Here is a 22,092-nt window from a genome sequence, read left to right as displayed (position 1 = left end):
AAAAGTCCCAGCAACATCTGCATTGCCTCAGACTTCTCCGGAAAGTGACAATGAAGGAGAAGCTGCTCATGACCTTCAACCGCTCAACCATCGAGTGTGTGTTAGCATACTGTATTTCAACATGGCATCAGGTAGGAAGGCTCTGCAGAGGGTAACTTCCACGGCAGAGAAAGTCATTGGCTGCTCTCTGTCCCCCCTGGAAGACATCGCCAGTGCCCAATGCCTCCGCAGAGCCAGGAAATCATTAAAGACCCTTAAAGACACTTCACACTACTGTCCACCGGCAGGCGGTCCAAGAGCATGAAAAGGAAAACAAAAAGATTTACAGATGGTTTCTATGCTTGGGCCATCAGAATTTTAAATGTTAAGGACTGCTACAATTATTTTTTTTTTCCAGTATGACGATTACTTGAGTGAATAATAATTTCCTGTCCCTTATTCATTTCTGGATTGTATTTCTTTGTCATAGGATGTGTGCTTTTCATATTCTTTGTTTGTCGTTGTTTGATGCACTTGCACTGTTTACAGTTGTAGCTTTTACAATTTCATTCTACTGGCACAATGACAATAAAGGCTTCCATCATTCCTAAAGTGAAAAGCTCGTGTTCTGGAGTGTAAAATTGTCATATTTTGAAATTACAGACTTTATTTTAAATTTTAATTTTGCTCAGACAAACCAGGAAGACCTGAATTTACAGGACTCTTACAGTAATTTAACTACAGAGGCCAGTCACATTGACAGTATTTCTCACTTCTCCTTTCTTCACACCAGTAATTTATTATTTTAATATATCAGTCAGTCAGTTAAACAGTGCGGATGGCAAAGTATCAAAAGCTGTTTATAGCTTGGAAATGGAAAACAGTAGGAATGCAATGTGGGAGAAGCCCATTTCAAGTCCTAAGCAGGGAGGGGGGCACATAGCAGGTAGTCAGAATTAAACATCGACGACTGTGGGGGTCCCGCTTAATGTATGAAGCACACTTTCATTTAGTTACATAATTGGCACCCAAATGTATATATAATGTGAACTTTACAGAGTCCACACCACTTGGTATCCAGAGCACACACCCCTTAGCTTTCATAAAAGGGTAATCAGTTAGTTTGTAGAGGGTAGTCAGTATTAGACTTCAAGGACCCTGGGGGTCCCCCTTTATGTGCGGTCCCATCGGTTACAAAACAGACTTTACAGAGTTAGTATCGCTTGGTGTCCGGACCGAGTTCAAAAATGACACTCCTAATGCATTGACTGGCTTGGGCTGTAATCACCATTTTGCATTTTTTGATGCAAGCACCCTGGCAGATACTCATTTTGGTCATACCTAAAACCACCACGGTATGAATGTAAAAAACTCAAAAGCTGTTTCAATCACTCTTATGCACTTATGTGGAAGGAATCTGATGTGGGATACAACAGAGTGACCGGCAGTAGGGAATCATCATTATCCTCATCATCATCCTCCTCAATACGCCGCACTGACTGCCAACACGATGAAACGCCGCCATTGTTCTTTGTGTTTGGCGGCTTCAAGTAATGATCTGAGGAAAGCCAAATCCACTTGTGTGATATCATTTCTGAGAGTTTGTGGTCTGCCTGATTTCTTCCTCCCGTGTCTTTTTGTGACTAGGATCTGTCTGTGTGTGTGTGTGTGTGTCTGTGTGTGTGTGTGTGTGTGTGTGTGTGTGTGTGTGTGTGTGTGTGTGTGTGTGTGTGCGCGCATGTGAATCGCAGCGTGCGACAGCAGATCTGCCTAGGACAGCGTTTCTCCACCTTTAAGTATTTGCGACCCGAGTTTTCATAACAGTTTTAATTGCGCCTCTAACGTTTTTTTGAAAGGAGCCCACTAATACCAATTTGTTCTTTTTTAATTAATGATATATCATAGATGCATATTTTATTACTTTTATTGACATTTATCTAACTCTAGATTTATTTTTCTAGTATCAGAATGTAGTTTAAGTGAATTTGTTTTGGTTTCAGTAGATGTATTTTTCATATTTTCGATTCTTGTTTTCTTTTTTTCACATTTTCGAGGCCCCCCTTCTTGTTACTTCGCGCCCCCCTAGGGGGACCGCCCCACAGTTTGAGAACCACTGGCCTAGTAAACAAACTGGGTTAAGTCCTGTGATAATACGGTTTGTGTATCCAAGAAAATGTAGAAAATCTGTGAAGGAGCTGAGAGCAGCGAGCAACTGCTGTGTGTTACGTGTCTGTCTGTCTGTCTGTATTGTGTCAATTTTTAAGTTTTCATATTTCTACAATCCTTGTGTTTATCAATAAATCATATTATTCTGTTTCTTAGACTGAGTGGGCTTCAGTTACCTTGAATAAATCTAACAGCTGGGTGTTTTACTGAATAATCTGATAAGTTACTGACAAACAATATTCATTATTTGATGGATTAACATCCATCAGTCAGTCCTCCTCACCCACAACATTGACACATCTCTGATGATTATCAAGAACTTACTATGGAATGGACAATTTGAATAATAAAGTGGATTAGCATGGTGACATGCAAATCTGTTTCTACTGACTGAAGTGTTGTGTTTTATTTTCATTTTATTCCATTTGTAATTGTGCACTGAGCTCTGAGTCTGTTTAAAGTGGACTGTAGTGTGTAATAGATAGATAGATAGATAGATAGATAGATAGATAGATAGATAGATAGATAGATAGATAGATAGATAGATAGATAGATAGATAGATAGATAGATAGATAGATAGATAGATAGATAGATAGATAGATACTTTATTAATCCCAGGGGGAAATACTGACGTGAATGACACTTTAGCAGACCCCCTGTGACAGGTCATCTCTTCTGTCACTTTGTGGTCTTCACTCTCTGAGCTCCTGTCTCACATTAACTGTTCACCTTCAGTGTCTCTTCAGATGTTCTCTCTGTGAGCTCTCAGATTTCTCTTTAAATCTCCTCCTCCTCACTAAGCACAGACAAACTTTCACTTTGGTTTCTTCACAAGTCACTTCCTTGTTTGTCTGACTGATTCTCTCTGCCTGGCTCTCCTCAGACTGATGATGGCTGAAGCCCAGCTGTGCGGATTACAGGACGGGTTCACCTGCTCGGTGTGTCTGGACACCCTGACTGACCCCGTGTCACTACATTGTGGTCACAGTTTCTGTCTGAAGTGCTTAACAAACTACTGGGATTGGAGCCAAGTGTGCAGCTGTCCTCAGTGCAGACACACCTTCATGCTGAGGCCTGAACTGAAGAGAAACACTTTGCTGAATGAAGTCATCAGGAAATTAAAGAAGACGACACTCAGTCTTCCTCCATCTCAGAATTATGCCGGCCCTGGAGATGTTGAGTGTGACTTTTGTAATGGGAAAAAGTTCAGAGCGGTGAAGTCCTGTCTCACCTGCGTGGCTTCCTACTGTCAGACTCACCTGCAGCCTCACTATGAAGGAGAAGCCTGGAAGGGACACAAGCTGGTTGATCCTGTTAGAAATCTGAAGGAGAAACTCCGTGAGAAACATCAGAAAAGTCTGGAAATATATTGCAAAACTGATGATTCCTGTATCTGCATGATGTGTGTGGTGACTGGACATAATGGGCATAAAGTGGTCGAGCTGGAGACGGAAAGAGAAGAAAAACAGGTGAGTACAGTTTAGTGTGTAATGGAATGTCTTTGAATAACTTTGAGTTAAGGAATTTCTGGCAGCTTGTTTTGCAGCTTCAAGTGATGATCCAAGGAATCCATTTGTATGATGACATCACAGAGAGTTTGTTGTCTGCCTGGTTTCTTCCGCCCGTGTGTTGTTGTGTGACTAGGATCTGTGTGTGTCTGTGTTAATAGAGTGGGCAGGAGGAGGAGTATAGGGACCTAATCAATGAGTTTGTTAAATGGTGCGACTCAAACCACCTACACCTGAACACCAGCAAAACCAAGGAGCTGGTGGTGGATTTTAGGAGGACCAGGCCCCTCATGGACCCCGTGATCATCAAAGGTGACTGTGTGCAGAGGGTGCAGACCTAGAAATACCTGGGAGTGCAGCTGGATGATAAATTAGACTGGACTGCCAATACTGATGCTCTGTGTAAGAAAGGACAGAGCCGACTATACTTCCTTAGAAGGCTGGCGTCCTTCAACATCTGCAATAAGATGCTGCAGATGTTCTATCAGACAGTTGTGGCGAGCGCCCTCTTCTACGCAGTGGTGTGCTGGGGAGGCAGCATAAAGAAGAAAGACGCCTCACGCCTGGACAAACTGGTGAGGAAGGCAAGCTCTATTGTTGGCACGGAGCTGGACAGTTTAACATCTGTGGCACAGAGACGGGCGCTCAGCAGGCTCCTATCAATTATGGAAAATCCACTGCATCCACTGAACAGTATCATCTCCAGACAGAGGAACAGCTTCAGCAACAGACTGCTGACACTGTCCTGCTCCACTGACAGACTGAGGAGATCGTTCCTCCCCCAAACTATGCGACTCTTCAATTCCACCCGGGGGGGTAAACGTTAACATTATACAAAGTTATTGTCTGTTATACCTGCATTGTTATCACTCTTTAATTTTAATATTGTTATTATCAGTATGCTGCTGCTGCTGGAGTATGTGAATTTCCCCTTGGGATTAATAAACTATATCTATCTATCTATCTATCTATCTATCTATCTATCTATCTATCTATCTATCTATCTATCTATCTATCTATCTATCTATCTATCTATCTATCTATCTATCTATCTATCTATCTATCAAGTGATCCACACTGTGTAGTTACAATCTACTGTATATGTAAAGTGCAATATCAATAAAAGTATGTTCCGCACAACTAATCACAACTGTCATTCAAACAGAAACAGCACCATGGACCTCACTGTAGACACCTTTGTGGTGAAAATGGAACTCGGCGATTCCTATGGAGGTCGACATAAAAGATTAGGACTAAGTGACAGTTCTTCTATAAAGTTCTCTTCCTGTGGCTCCTGCCTTTCAGGTTCAGTGTCTTTTACCTCAATCATAGAAGAAGGTGCGTTCTTATCATTCACAAACTTTTCTCTTTCTGATCCCTCAGAAGCTCCTTCCATTTCAGTCTCACAGACAGGTAACCTACAGTATATCCCTGTACATCATCTTCCCTTTCAGAATCATTACAAGGAACCTCAACAGTACCTTGCAAATAAGCATCTTCTCCATGTTCTGTGCAAAGCTGATCTGGTAGGAACTCACCCCGATCTCCAAACTCAGTTACACAAGTGGTTGTTGGTCCATTTCGATCAAATGGAACTTCATACACATTAGTTAACCTCCTATTAGTTTTAGTCCAGTGGCCACTTGGGTGATAATAGGGTTCGTCATCCTCATCCGATTCTGCACTTTCTTCAACAACTGCTTCTACAAGTCTCTGCCATGTTCTAGGCTGGGGTACTGGGTTAAAGTCAGCCACATCATCATTGATTTCCTCGGTCAATGCTCCGCAGGGCAGAAAAAGATCTTTGTGTAAAGTATGTGTCGGACCTTCATGTCCCTCTGGTTGAACCAAATAAACAGGCAAATTATTCATTGTTTAACCACTAAATAGACAGTGGGTTACCAGCAGTCAGTCAACTTATGCTTACTGCGTTTCCATAAATTCCGGACAAGAACACAATCTCCTTCCATTAAAGTTGATTTTCTTACTGACTTACTGATCAAATTGTTTTTTGTTCCGGTCAGCAACCTTTTGAGAATTTCTGATAGCAAGTTGATAACTTTCCTGAAGGTTAGACTTCAAGGTCCTCACTTATTGTAAATGTGATGTAGACTAGACATCATGTCTTGGTAGACTAAATGGAGTGTCAATAGGTAACCGTGGATGTCTCCCAAACATCAAGTCATATGGAGAGAAGACAATAACTTCATTTCTCGTGCAGTTATAAGCATGAATGAGGGGTTTCACAAAGTCACGGCAACGATTCTTCTCTTTGTCTCTGAGGGTACCTAGCATATTAAGAAGTGTCTTGCTGTATCATTCAACAGGATTTCCCCATGGGTGATAGGGACTGGTTCTCACCTTCTTGGCACCTACTAGAGCACAAAGTTTTTAAATTGTCTGCAATTCAAAGTCTCTACCTCGATCACTATGAAGTTTCTCTGGAATCCCATAATGTACTAAGAACTGCTCCCACAGGCACTGAGCAACAGTGCTAATCTTCTGGTCCCTAGTTGGTATGGCTACTGTATACTTCGTGAAATGGTCTGTGATAACAAATATATTTTTAGTATTTTTACTATCAGGTTCTAAAGAATAGACATCCATGCAGACTAATTCCATCAGTCTGGTGGTTTGGATGTTGACCAAGCGAGCAGCCTTTTCAGGTTGAGATTTCCGCCTAATACATCTGCCAAAAGATTTGATCTTCTTCTCAACATCATAAGCCATTTTTGGCCAATAGAATTGAGATCTCACCAAGTCAAGAGTGCATTCGATTCCCAAATGTCCCACATCAACATGAAGATTCTTAAGAACAATTTCTTGTAGTGCTTCTGGCAACATAAGTTGACAAGCAGCTTTAGAGTTGCACTGGTGGTTCCTGTATAGAATACCATTCTTTAGCTCCAGATGATTCCATTCTTTCATCATTAACTTAAAGTTGGGAGAATCAATGCTGGAATAAGTTGGAACTTGCTCATCTTTGTTCATCATAGAAATGATTCTTCCAATGGCAGGATCAGCATTCTGATGTCTAATAAGTTAATTCTGGATAAAGATAGGCATTGTTACAGTTCCACAGTCATCTTCAAGACCATCAGATATGGCATGAGGATGAAGTGCAAGTGATTCAACTAATGTGACCGAAAGCAAGTCATCGCTGCAGACACTAAGAAGATGTTTGTCACAGATGGCCACAACCACATCAATAGGAAGAACTGAATACTCTGCAGAAGATGATAAATGATGGAATGTAAAATGGTTTATTCGGTCCCTTTCTCCACATGACACTGGGTCATCAGCAGCTGGGTTTTGTGGCCACCTTGAGAGACCATCTGCATCTTGATTTTGCTTTCCTGCATGATATTTGATGTCAGGATTAAATGTTGACAGTGCAGCCAACCAACGATAGCTTGCTGCATCCAATTTTGCAGAGGTAAGCACATAAGTTAAAGGATTGTTGTCTGTGATCTCAGTGAAATGATTGCCATGCAGGTAATCTTGGAATTTTTCTACAACTGCCTATTTTAAGGCCAGAAATTCCAGCTTATGTGCAGGGTATCTCGCCTCGCTAGGCGACAATCCTCTACTAGAATATTCTATGACATGTGTTTGCCCATCTTCCTATTGGTACAGAGCTGCTCCCAGTCCTGAGAGCTAGCGCCAGTGTGAAGCACATAAGGTAATTTGGGATTGGCAAAGCCCAGGACTGGTCTGGTTGTTAACTTGTTAATGATTAGTTAGTTTGACATGAAGATGTCCAACGGTCTCCAAAAGGTTCTCTGGGATTGAAGTACTTCTGGCCACCAGCCATTCTTTTGTTATTTTTTTCGCTTCAAAGGAGGTTAGCCAGGTGTAAGGACATTTAGAGGTTTAACAATTTTAGAATAGTCCTGAATGTAAGAGTGATAATAACCAGAAAATCCCCAAAAGGACCGAAGTTCTTTAAGATTCTTAGGTACAGGCCAGGTTGTTAAATCACTGAGTCTGTCAGGGTCAGTGTGAACTCCTTCCCTCCAAACTACATGTCCCAAATAGCGAACTGAAGTTTGGAAAAATTTGCATTTGTCTGGAGACAATTTAAGACCATTTTCTCTAAGGCTGCTCAGCACTCGTAAAGGTCATGCTTCATGTTCTTCTAGACAGCTTGAGAACACAATCATCAAGGAACACCAACACTTCTTTTAAGTTAATGTCTCCCGTGCATTTCTCCATTAATCTTGGAAAAGTACTCAGGGCATTAGTTATTCCCTGTGGCATACTGTTGAATTCCCAGAAGCCCATGGGACATACAAAGGCAGTCTTGTGCTTTGTTTCTTCCATTTCAATTTGATAATATCCTGATTTTAAATCCATGACTGAAAACCACTGAGCACCCGAAAGTGCGGAGAACGTTTCCTCCAGATTCGGAAGTGCATAAGCATCTTTAGTGTTCAAAGAGTTTAATTTACGGTAATCCACACACATACTGACATCACCATTCTTTTTCCAAACAATGACGATGGGAGAGGAGTTTGGGAATTCTGATTCACGTATTATTCCAGCTTCCAAGAGAGTTTTGAGATGCTGCCGTACTGCTTCATAATCTTTGGGATGTATCAGCCTTGAACTCTGTTTAAAGGGTGTTTCATCCTTAAGTTTGATGTGATGCATGACCATAATCCTGGTCATTAAATGCAAAAACATCTGAAAATGGATACAGCCCCTCAGTAATCCCGAGCTTCCATTCTTCTGACAGTGGGAATCACCAAAGTCGAAACCTAAATGCAAGTTTTCAGCTGCATTCTTTAACTGAGGGGATAATCAGGCACACTCTACTCTGCCATACTGGTTACAGTCTGAAGAAAAACTGGAAAGTACAGCATGCGATACAGTGAATTGAGCAATAACACAGTCCTTGGGAATGACTACATCAGGATCAGTTTAATTTCTTACCCACACTGTTAATTTATAAGGGTGCTGAGTAGGCAAGTTAATAAGACAACTGTCTACAAAAACTCCTCCAGGTAAAGATGATACCCTGGGCTGCTCAATTAACACACACTTTCCAGCATGGAGAGCACTGAGACTTGCATAACCTTCAACAGGAATTCTGTATCCCTTGGGCATTGCTTCATTGCCCTCTCCTGTCATGGACACCATACCAACATAGCCACTAGTATTTTGCTTCTTACGTAGTGCAAGAATTTTCAGTAGCTGACAGTAACCATAGGCAGGTGTCTTTGTTTCTGTGATATTCCTTCCACAATGGACATCATAGAGCACATCAAGAGTATTGGTGCTGAGGAAGAAAAAACATTATTAACTGTAATGATTATAAGTATTTAACTCAAGGACTGTATTTTGTATTAATCATGCTGAAGAGAGTTATATGATTTATTACTTCTATATGAGTTGTTCTTCATTTAGGTAGAAAAAGAATTAAGCTTGTGCACAGAATATGAGACTGACTTGCATTCTTTTAAGAGAAACTGCTGATCTCTTGATACTAACAGAACACCCTGTGACATTATAAATCAATGTGATAGTTTCTGAATCCTTGCTTAAAACTATACGAAACATGTCAGTTATGAATTAATAAAAAAGGAGTTATTAATATAACCAGACAAAATCTAATAAAGATATTAAAGCTATTATAACTAATGTACTGAACTATAAGAAACTGCTTTAAACTGATCTTGTGTCTATTTGCTGATAACGGCATATTTTTAGGAATGTGAGTGCCCTGATATCTCTTTATTTTGGTAAGAAACTCTGCACTCCTGCATGTAATAAATCAGGATGTAACCGTAAGTTACAGCAATCTATGTATGACCTCAAAATGAACTGCCATGTTTTTTTCTCGTTGGCTAATGAATAAGCTAGGTAATATAAGAGAAGAATTTTCTCTTTTAAGAGCAGATTGTCTGCTCTGACCAGCCATTGGCACTGAGCTGCAGTCTCTAACTCACCAGGAATAAAGAAATTGCTTTTTATTTTAAATTGCTGTTTTTGTCTCCCATTGTTTTCGACTTCAGCATCCACAGTGCCAATCAAAATTGGTAGCGTACTACTGGTTCGAATATCAGGAACCACCAAAGCGCCTTCAACCTCTAGTAAATTACTGGTAGATCTGATGGGCAGGTTGATGGACAGATTATCTTTGTAGAATGACCACGAGATAGAGCCTGTATCAAGCAAGCAGTTACAACTCATGCCAGAGAGAGTGACATTTGCACTGCGCTTGTGGCCAATCAGCCCTTTAGGTATTTTAGTCTTTTGCACAACTTCAGCAGATGCTAATGTAATTTGGGTCACAGCATTAAAAGTGGGACTGTGGGAGTCATCAGCTTCTGTTTGTACCACAAGAGAAACGACTCCTCGTTAAAAGAATATTACCAGAGGAGCCACTCTGTCTATGCCAAGCTTGCTGTGTCTCTCTCAGCTGTTTTCTTTTTTGCTTCTACCATCCTTGGATTTGGTTCACTACAGCATGCCGTGGATACATGTCCATCTTCACCACAATTAAAATAATACCATGGTTAGGGCTTTCAGGTTTTTTATGGTTTTGTAGGCCCTCACGCTCAGTATAAGGTTTGGTTTCTTTGGCTTTTGCCCCCTTAGACGCCAGTTTTGAAGGTTCACTTTTAGAAGCCTTTAAGGATGCAAGCTGAGCTCAGAGTTGATCAATGTTTTTCTGCATTTTCTTCATATTGCCAGGTGATGAAGCAGAGAACTTGCTTGGTGTGTCATGCTCACCCACATTAGTCATAGGCATGTTGGGAATTTGTTTGAACCTTTGGTTTTGAAAGGCCAAGGTGCTGCCTCATCCGAATGGATTTATCAGCCTGCTTGTTCTCTTCAGTTCTTAACAGGAGCAACAATTCAGAAAATGAAGGAGGAATGACTTTTTTGTTCTAACTGAAGGCTGGTAATAAGATTGTTATTCCAGCAAACCCTGCAAAATTGTTTCAACAACTGGCATTCAAAATCCCAAGTCAACATGCCTTTCCGCCTCACAACAAGACTTAGAGCTATCTGCAGCCTACTTAAACACGCTGATGGCTTTTCACCAGCATTCTGGTGAATATTAAAGAAATTTTGCAAACAGTTCATCCCCATCTTGTACAGTGTTATATGCTGAGTCAAGCAAATCAAGGTACACTTGGGCATCAGACTTGGCTCCCAAGTACTTAACAAAGGTCACTGCAGGTGGCAATAGGCTTTCTAAGAATTTCCCTAACCACCTGCTTTGGGGACATTGTGGAGTCCAAAAGCAGTAATTGAATTTGATTACGCCAGGCTTCATAGTCCACTTCATGGTTAGGCACAGGCACTTTCCCAGAAACACTTCTCAGTTTTGGACTTTAAGAAGATCCCACTATATCACTGCTCTTAACAACATGCTCCACTACTGTCCTTTGCACTTGTGGTGTGACATAGTGATCTGGAGGCAGCCTGTAAGTAAGTGGCTGTTGGTGTAAACATGGGAACGAGCAATACCAAGATCCCCCACTTTAGCCTGAGAACCAAAGGCTGGGCCGACGGATTCATGATCAGGAAGCACACTAGTCTCTTCAGGTGCATGGGATGGATCCTCTTCCATCACTATGGCTGAGCTGACAGCACCTGAAAGTGAGTCACTTTTATTCACTGAAGACCAAATTCACATCAGTGCTTCACTACTTGTTGCAAATCCAAACTTCTCTATCTGGAAATATCCTTCAATGAGTGTAATTATGACTGAGTAAGACTAGAGCCCATGTGCTTAGAATAAACATCAGAGAAGAGCCTTATGTGACAAACGGTGTCAGGATTATCTGGAGACGGCCAAAACACACGAGGCAACACACTTTCTAAATTTTGAATTGCAGTACCCGATTCAAATTGAACAATAACTGTGTTCTGAAAGTCAGGATCTGAACTAGAAACCATAATTACTCTAGAAAATCTAAAAATGCATACATTTCTCCCTTTTCATCATTTTCACTTGACCCGCTAACAATAACAGAGGTTGGCACCTTAATATTGTTACCTAGTACTACATCCATTTCAAAAGAGATAAAAATGTGCCTTAAGTTACACTTGACAAATCACCAATAATTGAATAATCTATGTCATATAATGGCTAAAGATAAATATACATACAAATAATCTGCACATAAGATTTGCAGGGAAAAAAAACAATATTGCCACCTCCTGGCCATCTCGCCAAGTTTGTGTAGTGGGTGCTTAGTGGGTGAGGAGGGCAACACAACGCTTTCTTGCCACCACTCACCACTTTACAATTTTACTCCAGGTTCGGTTAAAGGAGGTATGAAAGATGGAGCAACAAATATGTATAAAAAAATAATTGGCAGATTTATTAAAGAAATAACAAAAGAAAACTAAAAACTAAAAAAAAAGTGAAAAATATATATAGGTATCTATTACATCCGTTAAACAAGAGTCCAAAACCATTTAACACCGATGAACCAGTTAAAGAGTTCAATTTTCTCTCGTGTCTGTTCTCAGATGAGATGCATAACTCGCTGTCGTGAAAATTCTAGGATTCAAACACGAAGACGTGAAGTCGAGGTGCGCAATGGAAGAAGCGTTCCATTCCAGTGGGCTGCTGCCTCGCCATCCACTTCAAATCCAGGCAGGAAAACAAACAAACAATCTGCAGTACAATTGCAAAATCACAGATAATGCAGAAACTTATATGCACAATAAAAATATCCATCCATCCATCCATCCATCCATCCATCCATCCATCCATCCATCCATCATTTAACCCGCTATATCCTAACTACAGGGTCACGGGGGTCTGCTGGCGCCAATCCCAGCCAACACGGGGCACAAGGCAGGAAACAAACTCCGGGCAGACAATTCAAATATTTGTAGCATATTCACTTGTCATTCACTTGTCCTCCCTGGCCATCGGACCTTACTTTTATTCTCTGTTAATTAGTGTTCCCTTATTTTAATTCTTATTTATTTTGTCTTTTTTCTCTTTCTTCATCATGTAAAGCACTCTGAGCTACATTATTTATATGAAAATGTGCTCTAGGAATAAATGTTGTTGTTGTTGTTGTCATGAAGATATGAAACATTTTCTTAATAACAAACTGAAAAACAAACATTCATTTCAAACATAATACAGTCTCTTTTCCACAAAGGATAATAACAGAATTGGCGCAACTATCCTCTCAAGTTGGAGAATACAGTATAAAATATTCAAAACCACCAAATGCTATTTACTCCAACTGTTATTTTTTTATAGTAAGATATTAATACAGTTACACAACTAATTACATATACCATACAACTGGAATTCTTGAGATAAAAAATCAAAAGAAAGCAGAATCTATTAATACTCGTAGAGATGAAATTCTAACATATAAACTTATTTAGAAAGTCTAACTATATTCCCACTTATTATATTAAATTCAAACTAAAAAATAAAAATAAATACATGAAAGTCTTTATGTCTTTACAGAGTGTCCTTCTCTAGCGAATGCTATACAAGAACTCTTTTTTAACCCTTCACCTCCCAAGATACCCCTCCACTCTCCAGACAATTCAAGTTAAAAGTCCTGTTACCAATGCTGGCTTACATACAGTAGATAGATAGATAGATAGATAGATAGATAGATAGATAGATAGATAGATAGATAGATAGATAGATAGATAGATAGATAGATAGATAGATAGATAGATAGATAGATAGATTACGTCTTATCCTATTAAGCTACACATAACACACTTCCTCTCCCCATTCTGCTGTTTTTCTAAAATAACTAAATTATTAAACTAGATACAATTAATGATATTCATATACATGTGTTTTATACATTTAAAAATAACTGCATTTTTTTTGCCTTTTCCATTCCTTCTCAACTCTTTTGTTCTGATATGGTGTTATACGTATTTAATCTAAGACCTGTGAATCCTTCATTTTCCCAATTAATGACACTACAATGTCAATACACCACACTGCACACTGGTGAATGACCACCGGACTGATGCTTTGTGGATGTCAGTAAGACCAGAAGAAGACTTTGTGAAGATCTTGTTACATAACAGGATCCAAGTAAGAGAGACATTTCTGCAGTGCTTAACACCTTCTCTCCCTTTATCTGAATTTCCAGAAGGTTCCCCAGCTGTGAAAAACATCCTGTGTGGTCCCAGTGCCAAGGAAAGGGCATTCCAGCGACCCGAGGACTTCAGACCAGTTGCTCCCACTTCATACATCATGAAGACCTTTGAGAGGCTGGTCCTAAAACAGCTACGGCCTCTCGTTTCAGCACATCTGGATGATCTGCAGTGTTCCAGTCAGACACAAATATCAGTGTGGAAGAGGCTGTTGTCTGTCTGCTCCACAGTCCTACTCTCACTTGGACAAAGCCGGCATCACAGTCATGATCATGTTTTTGGATATCTCCATGGCCTTTATCACCATTCAGCCTTAGCGACTATTACAAAGGCTCAAGGCTGTGCAACATGATGGAATTCCTCAGTCTCCTGGACTACGTGAACAACAGACGAGAGTTTGTGAGGTTCAAGGGCTGTGTGTCAGAACTGGTGGTGTGTAATACTGGAGCACCTTTTGGAAATGTTCTGCCTCTCTTCTTGTTCACCCTCTGCACAACAGACTTCCAGTGCAATCCCAACACTTGGCTCCTGCAGAAATTCTCAGAAGACTCCTCCATCATTGGCTGCCTTAATAATGGAGACAAGTACAGGAGGCTTGTAAAGTGGTGCTGTACAAGAAGGGCCAGAGCAGACTGGACTTACTGAGCGGACTCAGGTCTTTTGATAATAATAATTCTTTGCATTTATATAGCGCTTTTCTCACTACTCAACGTGCTCAGCAATTGCAGGTTAAGGGCATTCCTTGCTCAAGGGCCCAACAGAGCAGAGTCCCAATTGGCATTTACAGGATTCGAACTGGCAACCTTCCGATTGCCAGTGCAGATCCCTAGCCTCAGAGCCACCATATGATGATGTGTGCAGCAATCTGCTGGAAATCTTCTAAAAGTAAGGAGTAGCCAGTGTGTTGTTCTACACGGTGGTCTAGTGGGGCATTCAAACAAAGCACAAAGCCTGAAGAAACCAATCAGAAAAGCTGCTCCACCACAGGGCAAACTCTGGGCATACTGGACACTGTTGGGAAAGAGGATGGGGGCAACTGGTGGTCATCAGGAAAAATCCTCTCCAGGTGGGGCTCTTTTAGCCACAGGCTCATTCCACTACAGTGTGCTAAGAAGCACCTTGGGGGTCTTTGCTAACCACTGCAATGCATCCTCCTGATATCCTAAACTAAATGCTGATACTGTTTAAGTTCATTTTGTGGTTTCTGCACATTAACATTGATTGATTGATCGATTGATTGATTGCATTATTTGTTAATGAGTCTGCATCATTCATGTTTTATGTTTCTGCTGTTGCATGCGTTCAAAGTTCCCCTTGGGATTCATAAAGTTTATCTAAATTAATTTAGGTTTCCTCTTTAAGATTTCATTCTTGACGTCCCAGTCAATGTGCCCTCACTTTGAAGGGCAGCTTTGTGTCAGAGAGGACCAAACTGTTAACTTTCTTGAGTCTCCAAATGAGTTCAGTCTTGTAAAAGTGAGAAGTTTAAATGAGACCATCAATCAGGAGCTTCTCACACATAACAATTCAACATGGCAAAGCAGGCCTGGCTGTTCAGTCACTTGTTAAGAGTCCTCATTTCTCTTGGCACACTCATGCCACTTCAACGATGCCAAGCCTTGATGTCCAGTGCTGTGTGGAGTTGTGTTTGTGCTCAGGGGTCATGGGAAGAATTTGTTGGAATTGGAGTGCACTCATTGTCTTTCCGACGTGCTCCTTCTTCAGCAGCCTCATGTATAATGTCGTGCGTAGAACTCACACTATAACATGCGTAAACAGAAAAGCGGAGATGTTCGTACACACAAAAAAACGTACTATTTGTTGGTTTACTGTGTAACAAAAAAGGGGGCACAAATGTTGCCATATGTGGCATAATTTCGCTATTCGTAGAGAAATTTTAAACTTGTAGCGGTGTATTGGCAGCAAAAAATATAGGAATAAATTTTATTAGGGTTTCAAAAAAATGTTAGTGGAGGGCACGATTAAAACTTATGAAAACTCGGGTCGCAAATACTTAAAGGTTGAGAAACGCTAGTTTAAACAGTGGTATAAACAACAAAAGGGAGTTGATCGAGTGACATAGCGTGTCGGAGAAACTCGAAAGCTCAAGTTCACAAAGTCGCACAGTGCCCAAAATAAAAAAGAAGTTGTCAGATATCAAAGTCGCCGTGAAAAGGCAAGTCATAGCCCACCGTCTGAGTGTCATATGAAAGCTTATTAGGGTACAGAGAAAAAAAAAAGGCACACAGTGGGGAAAAAAAGCACGAAATGTCAACTTTAATCTCGAAATTTCCCCTTTAATCACATAGTTTATTTTGTCATTAAAGTAGAACATCATAAACTTCATCTTAAAATTGATTAATTTACTAGTTTCTCAAATCCCATCGTAACTAAAGTAGCACTTTAAATGCTTTGTTTTGTATTTGATCTTCTGTGTGCTCTGTGTGTGAATCACTATGTGCTTATTAAACGGGCTTTCTCTTCCTCTGACAGGACACAGAATCCATTACATTCGTGATATTACAGTTCTCTGAATAATTAAAATACTGAGATGTATACGTGATATAATTTTCATGATGATAGGAGTTAAAGTATGTTATTAAACATAGGAACACGGTGGTGCAGTGCTTGTTCCTGACTTAAGCAGGATGCTTGCTGCACCGTGCGTGACCTTCGATGAAATAATTTATTGCAGCAGTACTATCTCCTTCAAACGTACTAACCTCCAATGCCTGTCCTTCCTTTTCTTTCTCCAAATCCCCAATTGCCACACAATCAGCTCTGTAATAGATGTTAATAATAATAATAATAATTCTTTGCATTTATATAGCACTTTTCTCACTACTCAAAGCGCTCAGCAATTGCAGGTTACGGGTCTTGCTCAATTGCCCAACAGAGCATTTACAGGATTCGAACCGGCAACCATCCGATTGCCAGTGCAGATCCCTAGCCCCAGAGCCACCACTCTGCAATTAAGCCATCTGTAAGTTTAGAACAGCAATTCTTCAATACTTTAAGGAACATTGAAATATATTCGTAGCACATGTTTAATTATTCTATCCATCTATCCTTCCAGTGTTGCACCAGCCCCAGCAAGAATATAGCGCGAGGCAGGAACAATCCATGAACTAGCTAGCACTGAGAAATCGTGTCCTAACATGTTTATTTATTAACAATATAGATTATTTAAATTAAAGTTTTATTTGTATAATAAACATATTTTGCTGCATTTCATCTTAAAAATGATATTGTCATCATATGTAAATACGCGCTTTATAAAGTGGCTCAGGTTGTGCAATATTATAACTGTAGTGCAAGTTTACAGTGGGTAATTGTACTTATAAGTACAGACAGTTCTACAAGGAGCACTCGATGGACAGATTGAGACCGTTTATAGTTCTTGGGATGAAACTGTTTCTGAACCGCGAGGTCCATACAGGAAAGACTCTGAAGCGTTTGCCGTAAAGGAGAAGTTCAATAGGCAGCATGGCTGAGGCAGCGAGTGCTTGTTGCTGTATATTGATAATTCTATTTCTGATCAGCTGCTGTAGAGCTGTGATTCCACACTCAGATACAGAGATATAAAAACTCCGAGTGGAGCAGTGAGAGTAATATGGAAAAAGATGATCCGCTGTGGCAACCCCTAACAGGAGCAGCTGAATGAAGAAGAAGAAGAAGAAGGGGCAGTGAGAGTAACAACACTAAAGCAGTTATGGTATTTGGAATAGTTTGACCATTCTGTGGACCATTATATCATTAAACTAATAAACAATATGCGGTTAATTTCAGTGTATTTATAAAGCCGTGTCAGGGATGTGGATCTAAAAAAGAAAGGGAAACCACATTGGAACAGTAGCACTGCTTTGACGCTGGGTGCTGCCAGTTTGCAAAACAGAGCAGAGAACTTGCGTACGCCTGGGTATGAGCTACTGTGGAAATGTGCGTGGCTTTACGCCAAGTTTAGGTTTTATACATCGCAATTTGAGCGTGGAAATGGAAGTACAGAGCATTTTTTGTGCATATGTACCATTTATACATGAGGCCCCAGACCTTTGGTCTGATGTGGTCTTCCTTAGCTCACTGTTAAGCTCTTTGTCTTGACTCTTTATGTCACAGGAGTTTTGACACTGAAGCCCCCAACCAGTATAATGGCACAGAACTAATAAAGCCCCCCAGGGGTGTCACAGAAGTTTCAGAATGTCCAACTCCAATACCTATAAGGAGGATACAGGCTGCTTTGATTTTGAATGAAACAGCAGATCAGCCAAAGATGATGGGGTTGGCTTTGTGGCTCCTTATGTTGAATGGACGGTGTTGTTGTGTCAGCCACTTATATCCAGAGATGATCTGCTGGACGGCAGTGTGAATAATGTCCACCTGCTTTATGAGTTTCAGCTAGAAATGTCATCTGGCAAGAGGAAATGTGGCTAATCAGATGTTTGCACATTGAGAAACTGCAGCAAAACTCAATAGCAAAAGAATCAGAGCAGACATTGACAAAAACCAAAGTGCTTAACGGAGTCATAATGAAAATCACCAGCAGTCACCAATTAGAAGATATGCCTTAAATCTCGATGTTAAAACTGCAAAAAAATGGTATTTCTCTGAATTGATCATTAATCCTATTAGTCCCCACAGTGAAGTTCTTGGAGAGTTGAATCCTCAGCCTCAGGCCATTGACACAAAACTGTACAATAATTTAAAGGTGTAACGCCACAAACATCTACACTCAAAACTTTTAACGTAAAAAAAGCGAGATTTGTCAAGAGCGGATAATCAGACAACATACCATCTCCAAAATCTAGACGCTTAGCCATTACCGTGGTCAAAGTGAGAATAAGCCTGAATTTATACTCACACACTGAAGCGGATTAACAGTTGGATCCTCAATCTTGGATTCTGCCTCACGTGTGATGAAGGGTGTGAGGCCGAGCGTCGGTGATGTGGCACTTAATTCTAGGGAGGCAACAGTGCAACACGTCCTAACAACACAGTCAAGAAGGATAAAGATACAAAATGGCAACAGGACACACTTACAATTTAGCAATAAAAACAGTTTATTAATTGTCAATTCATTATGAACACTAAATGCTCATGTATTAATAATCTCTAATGTACAAGGCCTCCAAGAACTCAAAGTAAAGTAAGCAGAAACAACATTTAAAGCAAAACAAAATGTCAAGAACGTTCACATTGTAACAGGCCTGGCTCATCTTTGATTAACTCTGCTGGTTATCAGATGAAACGCAGAAAGGAAGCTGATGAAATGTCGGCTAACAGGAGCGCCACAGAACAATCCCACCACTCAGGTGAGTCCTTCTGAATGAAGACAGACCAGGGAGGGCAGCTGGCTTTGTTCACGTCTTACAAGTCTGTCCTTCTCAGAGTGCCATCCACTTTGTGCTCCAGTCCCAAACTCCAAATGTGCTACAGGGTGCAGTGGGGTTGCCGATCTGGAAGTGGCACTCTATACAAGGCTGATGAATGGTGACATAAAAATCAACAAAAGTCACTGATCACAAATGTCACATTACGTGTTTGTGTGATCTTTGTGATGACATTACAGTTTCAGAACATGCTAACTGATAACTGACAGACTTATTCAGTGCATGGTCACAGATTTGAAATCAAAAACACATGAACTGTGAAGTCTGCATGTCACGGCTGTCCTCAACAGTCCACTCAGGAGTGACTGACAGTTCTTTCCACCAATCAGCTTTCTTCTTTTGTTGTCAGTTGGTACCTGCCTTTTCTGTGCTGTCCTTTCTGATTTTGTCCACGTCACCTCTGCCACTGAGTGTATTTCATCGATGTCACATCTTCATGTTGTGGTTTCCACTTTGAATATTTTTTTACCTTCTTGCATTTCATGGCCAATGTGCCCTTTTTAGAGAAGTCCTTGTAAGAGTCAAGCTATACTCATACATTTGAGAACATCAATGACATGAAATGTAAAAAGAGTGTGGCCAAAAAATAAAACATAAACTTACAAAATACAGAAAGTCCCAGCAGAGTGAACCAACGCCAAGTAGTGAGGGGTTCAAATGTGACCTTCAGTGGTGGGGGTACAGAAGGGGCCACTTCTGCTTTTTGGAGTTTTCTGTCAAGTAAATGAAGCTGAAGCTTTGTGTAGCTGACACTCTCTCAAAGCAGAGCTTTCTAATCGTCCATCCAGCTGTTGGAGTTTATTGAGCTCCTGTGGCCTCCAGCTTGTAGTCTCGACGTGAAGAAATGTTGTCTTGGGTATCGATATGAAGAAGGTGCTGAACTCAAACTGAAACCTGAACCAACACATTCAGAGTATACAGCGTCCTTCACACACCACCCCAGGATATACTGACATGGAGCAAAGGGACATCCGTTATATTTTTAGGTTAATTTATCAAATTATCAGCTGGGTCAGCAGAGATCTCTGTGTGTTTCTGCTTTGTCTTCCATTTTTCTCTTATATGTCAGAAAATAAAATCAGTTCATTTCATTTTCATTGTGTTTTGCATTCATTATGGTGTCCCATTTCTCATAACATTATTATAATTATTTTAAATAATATTACTTCTATACATTAATTCATATTCTTCACAACTGTTGTCCCCCGTGCTAACCCTAGCATGCTGTTGTGTCTCCCTCTTCAGGTTTTAAACATTACTTTTTGAACCCTGAATGTTTCATTTTATTTGTATTTAGATCTTCATTAATTCCCACTTTTGGACTCACCCTTGACACACAGCTGATGAGTGTGTTTGGTTTGTAAAAACTCTTATTATTTATAAATGATAACCTAAATTAGTGTAAAAGTCTTATAAAGCCCCTCTACTTTGGTCTGTCATGTGACAGCGCTATTTTTAGTCTCCTGTCCTCCTCGACTGTCCCTTCCCAGTATCTGATTGGACAGCATTGGCTGTCAGCTGACGTCACTAAATGACTTCTTCATTATCAGGGTTAAGAACGGCTGTCTGCACTCAGCCCAGGCGTCCGCCATCAGATGACATCCCAGAGATGTTACAAGTTCATTGCTACTCAGATAAGGTCCCATCTCCAAAGCTCTGAAACAAAAATATTCCCCTTGTTGTCAGTGGCACCTCCTGGTAGTTGGCACTGTACTGTGGATTTGACTTCTCCATTTTTTATTATTACATTGAACTTTTTCAGTTGTGTTCAGTGGTTGAAGTTGTTATCACCACACAGTACTGTTGCTACCTCATTCTGTTGTCTGGTGTTTGTATTGTTCACCATCTTATGGCACAGCACTGGTGCAGAGATGATCAGTCCCTGTATGGCTGACGTCCTGGCAGTACAGTTTCTGAGTCCTTCATGAAATCTTACGTGTTGCTGATGGTGGCTGATACAGGAGGACCACTTTCAACATTCAGAACAGCGAAGAGGCTTACCACAAGTAAGCCAGTCATTTACAAATACGAAGGCCACTGCTGTCTGAAAAGCGTTAACCACATTTAGGACAACAATGAGGTTTTTTTCTTGCACCTCTAAGTTGTTGAAGAAGATTCTTGCTGTTTGTGAAATATGTGTTGTATTCCAGTGTGTTCATTCCAGTATGAATTCATATGTGGCTCTGAGGTTCTCTTACAATCTGTTTGCCACTTCCATTGTTTTCTCTACTACTCTTATGTATTTATTAACTACTTTAAACTGGAGTCCTTTACCTTATTCAGAAGATTTTTCTTCATTGTTTTTGCTTGAGGAGCCAATGGAAAGACCATTTGACATTACAGTGACAGGCTTTACTCCAATATGACTTTGTGTGTGTCTCCACAAACTTTCTGGAAGAGTACCCTTTACCACATTTAGAACAGGTGTACTGCTTCTCTCCAGTGTGGATCCTTCTGTGGCACCGAAGTGTGCTTGGATGTGATAATCGTTTGACACACTCTCGGTAGCAATAGGGTTTCAGTCCAGTGTGAATCCTCATGTGATCTATAGGAGTCCTGTTGTCTGAGAAAAGCTTGCCACCATAAGAACAGCTTTGTTTCTTACCAAAATTAATTATTTTATGTTTGTGAAGAGAACTGTTATATGAGAATCACATTCCACATTCAGTACAACTGTAAGGCTTCTCTCCAATATGACTTCTCCTATGATTATAAAGATGACTGAGGTGTGAGAATTGTTTGCCACACTCCAAGCACTGGTGAGGTTTCTCTCTGGTGTGACGTCTGATGTGACTTTTTAAGGTGCTGTGTTGTTAGAATTGCTTATCACATTCAGGACAACAATAAGGTTTATCTCCAGAATGAGTTCTGATGTGGCACTGAAGTGCTTTTAAATCGAAGAACCGTTTCTCACATTCAGAACAGCAATGAGATT

At 40.4% G+C, this 22,092-nt stretch overlaps 2 protein-coding genes and 1 long non-coding RNA gene across 3 annotated transcripts in view; 2 read left to right on the top strand and 1 right to left on the bottom strand.

Annotated features, from left to right (window-relative positions):
• The window catches only part of LOC127527841 (tripartite motif-containing protein 16-like), a 514,766-nt gene that overhangs the window by 370,638 nt on the left and 122,036 nt on the right, over positions 1–22,092 (top strand). The gene's annotated exons all lie outside the window — the stretch shown is intronic.
• The window catches only part of LOC127527873 (uncharacterized), a 158,698-nt gene that overhangs the window by 80,641 nt on the left and 55,965 nt on the right, over positions 1–22,092 (top strand). The window lies entirely within an intron of this gene.
• Positions 20,132–22,092, bottom strand: part of LOC114651545 (gastrula zinc finger protein XlCGF57.1-like) — a 458,276-nt gene continuing 456,315 nt past the window's right edge. Inside the window, exon 6 of the mRNA XM_051927943.1 lies at positions 20,132–20,849. The gene's annotated coding sequence lies outside the window, so the exon portion shown is untranslated. The remainder of the gene's footprint in view (positions 20,850–22,092) is intronic.

This window comes from Erpetoichthys calabaricus, chromosome 5, assembly GCF_900747795.2.
Source record: "Erpetoichthys calabaricus chromosome 5, fErpCal1.3, whole genome shotgun sequence".
NCBI classification, from domain to species: Eukaryota; Metazoa; Chordata; class Cladistia; order Polypteriformes; family Polypteridae; genus Erpetoichthys; species Erpetoichthys calabaricus.
Note: the sequence above shows the minus strand (reverse complement) of the source record. Positions and strands in the feature narration are given on the sequence as shown.